Raw genomic sequence first — 7806 nt, 5'->3', positions numbered from 1 at the left:
CGCCCCGGCCCGCGCGGCGTTCCCCGTCCGCAATCGCGCGCGCGCGCAGCCGCCGCCACCGCCTCCGGCCCCGCCCAGCCAACCCCCTTCCGGCGCGGACCTCGGCCCCGCCCCTCCCCCCGACCAGCGCCCTAACCGCCGGGGGCGCGCGCACGCGCAAACGCAGCCCTCGCGCCCGATGAGGGGCGGGGCCTCGGAGCAGCCGGGCTTCCGGTACCTTCCGCGCGCAGGTGGTGGTGCGCTCTGCTCCGCCGCCCGCCCGGCCTCGGCGAGACGGCTCCTTCCGGGTTCCGGTGTCGGGCGGTTACGTCCACGGCTGCGCGGAGGTCTCCCGTCGTCGCTGGCCACCGCCAGAAAGAAAAGGGCTGGGCAAGCAGCTCCGAGCGGAAAGCCCGCTGAGGGAGCCGTGTGCCTGTCGGGGAGCCCCCCGAGGATGGGGATCTTCGCCCGCGACACCCCCCCCCCCCCCCCCCCCCCGCTCCAGGTGGCCCGTCGCCTCTGCACGCAGCCATCTGGGCGACCGGCCGGGCCGCGCTTCCTCGGCTACACGCCTTCCTCTCGCGGCTGCAGCTGCACCAGCTTATTGGTGCCTCAGGGCCTTTGCACCAGCTGTTCCCAGACCTGCGATCCTCTGATGCTTTCAAACGCATAGCCTGCAGCGGTTCTCAACCTGTGGATCGCGACCCCTTTGGGGGTCGAACGACGGGGTCGCCTAAGACCATCGGAAAACACATATATAATTACATATTGTTTTTGTGATTACTCACGATGCTTTAATTATGTTCAATTTGTAACAATGAAAATACATCCTACCTATCAGATATTTACATTATGATTCGTAACAGTAGCAAAATTACAGTTATGAAGTAGCAACGAAAATAATTTTGTGTTTGGGGTCACCACAACATCAGGAACTGTATTAAAGGGTCGCGGCGTTAGGAAGGTTGAGAACCACTGGCTTAGAGGAACTTCAGAAAAGCGATCCCTGCCCTACAACCTTTTTTTTTAAGAGAAAGTGTATTTAGAAAGTTACATGCCAGCTGGCGTGGCTCAGTGGCTGAGCATCATCTAGGAACCAGGAGGTCAGCTTTGATTCTGGTCAAGGGCACATACATACCCGGGCTGCAGGTTCGATCCCAGTGAGGGGCGTGCGGGAGGCAGCCCATGATTCTCATGGATGTTTCCCTCTCTCCCTTTCCGAAATCAATTAAAAGATGTTTTTAAAAACAGTTGCCCAGGTAGCAAGAGTGAGCCAGCCATAGGCTCAGGAAACAAGTTACAGAAGCAAAAGGGTGCTTGGGGCCTAGGAGAGGGAAAGGCAAAGGTAAGCCCTGGGGGACAGGGCCCTGGGGGGACAGAGGGAAGGCAGCGGCAGCCCGCACCACCTGCGGCAGGTAGCGCCCGCCCCGTCCTGGTCTTTCCCTTCTCATCTTCCGCGTAAATTACAGGAGAACCTCGTCCTGACGTGTTGGCGGGGTGTCCTCCTAAAGGCGAAAATGGCGGAACGGGGAAAGCTCCCAGCTGAAGGGCGCTCCGGTTCCCGAGTCGCTGCTTTCTCTGCTTCTCCGAGCAGGGTTAAGACCAAGTCCAAAAAGCTTTCGGAAAAAATAAGAAGGTGGGGGGTCCCAGAAAGAGCCCTATCTGGTAGCACAGCAACAAGACACCGTGAACAAGCTGCGTGGCTTCCCACGGTGAACTGTTCGAAAGATGCAAAACAGTCAACCACGGACGTAACTGTAAGTACAGTACACAGGTGTCCCATGAAGGCTCTCTGACTTCTGTTTAAGTATATATTTTAATTGATTTCAGAGAGGCAGGGAGAGGGAGCGAGAGATAGAAACCTCAATGAGGAGAGAGAATCATGGATCGGCTGCCTCCTGCACGCCCCCTACTGGGGACTGAGCCCACAACCCGGGCCTGTGCCCCGATTGGAATCAAACCCCAGACCCTTCAGTCCGCAGGCGGATGCGCTATTCACTGAATCACACCGGCCAGGGCTCTCTAACTTCTGCTGTCCTGCCTGAACCCTCATTCTGTAGCTACAGCACCCATGTTCATGGAACAGCTAACCAATTGCCATCAGTGAAGTGTAACCCCTAAAAAATCCTAGCCCTCCCAGGCAGTTTTATACATCCTTGGCAACTGTCTTAAGTAGCTGAAATGCTAAGTGCCATCAAACTGTTTTCTAAAAATTGGGAATTCCCCGTATTTCTTTTAATTATTATTTCTAGAAAGAATCCATCTCCTGATGAGTCATTGGAAAACTGTACTAAGCTGTGATTAATATCTGAAGTCTCAGAGGACTTCTGTACCTTTGTAATAAAGGGTGAAATAACGTTTGTCAGAGACCAAGATTACTATATCCAGCAAGGCTATCATTCAAAATAGACGGTCAAATAAAGCTTCCCAGACAAAAAAAAAAGGGGGGGCTAAAAGAGTTCATCACCACCAAGCCAGCGTTACAGGAAATGCTAAAGGGACTGCTGTAAGGGGTTGCTGAGAAGAAGAAACAGAGAGAAACCTAGCCATGCGGAATTAAAATGGCTATAAATAACTACCTCTCAATAATAACCCTAAATGTAAATGGATTAAATGCTCCAATCAAAAGGCGTAGGGTAGCTGAACGAATACAAAAACAACTATATGCTCTCTACAAGAGACCCACCTCAAAGCAAAAGACACACAGGGTGAAAGTGAAGGGATGGAAAAAATGTTCCATGCAAATGGAAAGGAAAAAAAAGCTGGAGTAGCAATACTCACATCCAACAGAATTGACTTTAAAAGCATCATGCTAAGCGAAATAAGTCAGAGAAAGATAAATATCATATGATCTCACTCATTTGTGGAATATAATGAACAACATAAACTGATGAACAAAAATACAGCCAGAGGGGGGAAAACATATATTCTAGAATATAATAGAAGTAATCCTGTTAGTTGCAAATTTTTAATACTTCCTACAACTTTCGTGATATCATACTACATTAGAACAGTTTTGGTAGTACTATTATACTTAAAATTCTTGAAATATTAATGTTTATTGCATGTAATATATGTAAGATAATGTCTTGAATAATTGTTTATTGCATGTAACATTATATTTAAAATCTTTTTTTGAAGTAAAAATACTGAAAAAAAAGTTTGTCAGAGTAAGGGTTGTATTGTGAATTGTGATGCTATGAGGGTTTTATGTATTTTCATTGAGTGGAGTTCTTCGCAGTTATATTTTTTATTTTTTTATTTTATTTATTTTTTAAATATATTTTATTGATTTTTTACAGAGAGGAAGGGAGAGAGATAGTTAGAAACATCGATGAGAGAGAAACATCGATCAGCTGCCTCCTGCACATCTCCCACTGGGTATATGCCCGCAACCAAGGTACATGCCCTTGACCGGAATCGAACCTGGGACCCTTCAGTCCGCCGGCCGACGCTCTATCCACTGAGCCAAACCGGTTTCGGCAGTTTTAATTTTTAAATGGGGGTTGGGATCCTTGGAATGTTTGAATAAAATTAATAAACTAGAGGCCTGATGCACAAAAATTAGTGCACTCAGGGGGGTGGGGAGGTGTCCCTCAGTCCGGCATGTGCCCTCTCGCAGTCTGGGACCCCTTGAGCGATGTCCCTGCTGGCTTAGGCCCGCTCCCCAAAAGATCGGGCCTAAGCTGGCAGTCAGACATCCCTCTGGAAGCCCAGGAACCCTTGGGGGATGTCCACTTGCCAGCGGGGACCAGACCTAAGCTGCAGTCTGACATCCTTAGTGCTGCTGAGGAGGCGGGAGAGGGTCCTGCCACCACCGCTGTGCTGGCAGCCATTAGGGTATATTGCATATTACCCTTTTATTATATAGGATAGAGGCCTGGTGCATGGGTGGGGGCCGGCTGGTTTGCCCTGAAGGGTGTCCTGGATCAGGGTGGTGGTCCCCTGGGGTGCCTGGCCAGCCTGGGTGAGGGGCAGATGACTCTTTGCGGGCTGGCCACAGCCCGTTCAGGACAGGGGTCTCCTGGGGTGCCTGGCCAGCCTGGGTGAGGGGCTGATGGCTGTTTACAGGCTGGCCACAGCCCCAGCCACCCAAGCTCCCAGTGGAGGCTGGCTGGAAGCAGGTATCTGGGATTTATTTATCTTCTATAATTGAAACTTTGTTGCTTTCAGCGGAGGCCACAGCCGGCCAGCACAGATGGGAAGCTTGGCTTCCTCCATCGCCGGGGCAACCAAGCCTCCTGCTTGCTCCAACTCCGTGGCTGCCGGCCACCATCTTGGTTGGGTTAATTTGCATATAGTCGCTCTGATTGGCCGGTGGGCGTAGCTTGGGGCATAGCAAAGTTACGGTCAATTTGCATGTTTCTCTTTTATTAGATTAGATAAAAATTGGGAATGAGCCTTAGATGAAATATCATGCACATGTGAACTCCAAAAATAACACGCTCCCAAATGGTCAGCATCTGACTGGGTCCAATATCGGAGAGGAATGCAGTGATCGGCGCTGCTGACCGCTAGGGCTGGATCGGAGAATGACGGTCCTCTCAAAGACCCAAGCAGACAGGACGGCACCCCAAATCACCCAGCTCCTTGGTGGGAGGGGAGAGGGGGCAAGCGGGAGCCTTTTGTGTTCATGTTGGTCACCAGTGTGCTCTGTTTTTTGATCACCGATGTTTTGATGTATTGCTATCGTCTTACATGTTTATTCTCTGCTTACCATGGTTTTTCTTTGCTTCTCTTCTCTCCTAATTTCTGTTCTGTTCAATTAATACTTGAATTCCCCTGGACAGGCTCAAAAGCCCTGGATTATATTTCTATTTGTTTAGTAATTATACTTACATTGTTTTTACACATTCTAAATAAAATTTCTAACAAAATCCTAAGTTATTACTGTGGATTTTTTTCTTTTTCTTTTTTTTTCAAATTTTAAGTTTATTTAGAAAGTTACATTAAAAAAAAAAAAGCTACAGAGGTGGTATAAGTGAGCCACCTGGGCTGGCAGGCTCATGAGCTCATGAGACAAGTCACAGAAGCAAAAGAAGGGCCTTGGAGCTTAGGAGAGAGAAGGCAAAGGTCAGCGCCTGGGGGGGTGGGGGGAGGGGCAGGCTCCGGCTCCAGCTCGGAGGGAGAGCAGGCCCGTCGCTGTTCCATCTTCCTTCTGAGTAAGACCTTCGCCTGAACCAGGGGGTAGGTGGGGGGCGGGGGGGACATGATCCCCCTGAGGGTGGACTCTTCTCCCATTGTGGGGGGGGGGGGCGGGTGGGTAAGAGCCCAAAATGGGGTCCAGTGTAGTCAGTGAAACATGAAAAGTTGGGTCATACAAACGTCCAGGGGAACACTAGGTAAATTATGATTGTCTAACGCACCAAGCGGTAACACCCAAAACCAATCCATAATTTATTTACTTTTTTAAATCCTCACCTGAGGATATTTCTCCATTGATTTTTTAAAGAGAGTGGAAGAGAAAGGGAAAGACAGAAAAATATCGATGTGAGAGAAACACATCGATTGGTTGCCTCCTCCGTGTACCCCGACCTGGGCCAGGGAGGAGACATGCCCTATGACTGGAATCGAACCCTGGACCCTTCAGTCCGCAGGCCGAAGCTCTATTCACTGAGCCGAACCGGCCAGGGCACATCCCCATTTTTATTTTTTTTTAAATATATTTTATTGATTTTTTACAGAGAGGAAGGGAGAGAGATAGAGAGTTAGAGACATCAATCAGCCGCCTCCTGCACATCTCCTACTGGGAATATGCCCGCAACCCAGGTACATGCCCTTGACCAGAATCGAACCTGGGACCTTTCAGTCCGCAGGCCGACGCTCTATCCACTGAGCCAAACCGGTTTCGGCTCATCCCCATTTTTTAAAAAGCCTGTATGTTGGTCCTTGGGCAGTACCATGGTTAACAGCGTTGGCAGAAAAACGGCCTGGAAGCTACACATGCTCTTTCCAGTTTTGCTAATAAACATTTCATAGGTTGAGAATAGCTGGCTTGTACAATTTGGCCGGAGACATAAACGAGAGCCTCTGTCAAAAATGACGGATTTTATAACCACGTTCATTGCATCCCAGGAAAGGTGATGGTCTGTCACTCCCATCTCCTACTTCTGCAGAAGGAGCAGGTAGCAAAGCCTGGAGACTGGACACAGGGAGGAAAACGAGGCAGCGCTAAGGAAATTACCAGGAAACGAGAGGTGAGCCATGAGGGAGGGAGGGGAAGATACGCGGACGAGCACCCACCTTAATACAAGGCGCCTCTGAGCAGACACAGCTGTTCGTTAAAGGTAGTTTCAGGCTCAGGAATAAGGAAAGGATCTTCTGAAAGAAAACTACAAACACAACACGTGCAAAAAGCTAAAGTAAACAGAAAAAGAAAACGAAAAAAGCTAGAATACTGAGACTGCTCCGCGGGTGCCTGTTCTGCCGGACTTCCCGTGGGTTTTCAGACTTGGCAGCCTCTCTCCCGGGTTAGAGTTTCCTTGGGGGTGAGGGTGGGTCTCTATCACTGAATTCACAGCATTTCAAACACGATGTGTTTGGAGCTGAATCCGTGTCTCCAACTCTGTCTCTTAATTACATTCACGGCTATAACCCTTCTGGTCCCCTGGGGCGGAGCAGCCTAGAGCTCTGCCATCTTGCCTTTTCGCCTTTTTCTCTGGTGGGTGGCGTTCAATCCATTACCTCTCATCTAATCAGCACCCGAGCTTCTCCTTTCCCGGCTAATTCCACCCGCTCACACGTCCAGAACAACCTCCCTAACATTAGCTGTTAGCCCTGGCCGGTCGGCTCCGTGAAGGCGCACCAGCCTGCAGAAGTGTCCCCGGTTAGAGTCCCATCCAGGGCACACGCCGCAGCTGCAGACTCCATCCCGGGCCGGCCCTGGTCGCCTCTGCAGGAGGCCATCAGCCAATGTGCTTCTCTCACACTGATGTCTCTTTCCCTCTCCCTTCCACTCTCTCTAAAAATTGGTGGAAAAATATCTTCGGGTGAGGATTTCTTTTAAAAAATTAGCTAATTCACTTTCTAAAAGCAGTTCTTTTACTCTCCTACTTAGAACTGTAAAATTGTTTTGATTACAATTAGTCAAAATCTCCCAGCATAGCAGTCTACTCTGTTCGGTCTGTCTCCCCGGAAGCTGCACCCCCCAGCCGCCAGGTCCCCCGGTGCTGCGTGCATCCCTCAGGGTTTGCCCCGTCCGCCTCCGATGTCTTGCTCACACGGTCCCTTCTCCCCGCTGTGCCAAGAGTACACTCCTTTTTCTGGAACCCTCTAACACTTCGTATTTCCTCTCCAGCATTTATCACTTTTTAAAAATACATATTTTTATTGATCTCAGACAGGAAGGAGGAAACATCAATGAAGAGAGAGCATCATGGATCGGCCGCCTCCTGCACGCCCCCCACTGGGATGCAGCCCGCAGCCCGGGCACGTGCCCGGACCCGGATCCAACGGGACCTCCTGGTTCCTAAGTTGGCGAAGCTCAGCCGCCAGCCCCGCCAGCCGGGCACGGACCGCTTCTGATTTGCTTCCCACCATGTGTTCATCTTCTCTAACCTCAGGCCCTGAGGTCAGGGTGTCGGTACCCTCTCCACCTGCTCAGCAACGGCCCCGTCACTCACCCCGGGGGACAATTGCTTGAATGAATGATGCCCCATGCCCACCTCCCACCCTCCTGCCGTGCGAACGAGGACCATCATAAACACTCATCGAGCTCGTCTGGACAAGGAGGACGGAGATGGCACCGAGTCCTACTCCACCCCGAAAAGCAGCGTCCACGGCTTCCCGGCTGTGAGATCCCGGCGCGGCTCCAAGCCACCCACCCTG

The sequence above is a fragment of the Myotis nattereri genome, assembly GCF_964212035.1.
Source record: "Myotis nattereri genome assembly, chromosome: 14".
NCBI lineage: Eukaryota > Metazoa > Chordata > Mammalia > Chiroptera > Vespertilionidae > Myotis > Myotis nattereri.
This window is presented reverse-complemented; position numbering follows the sequence as displayed.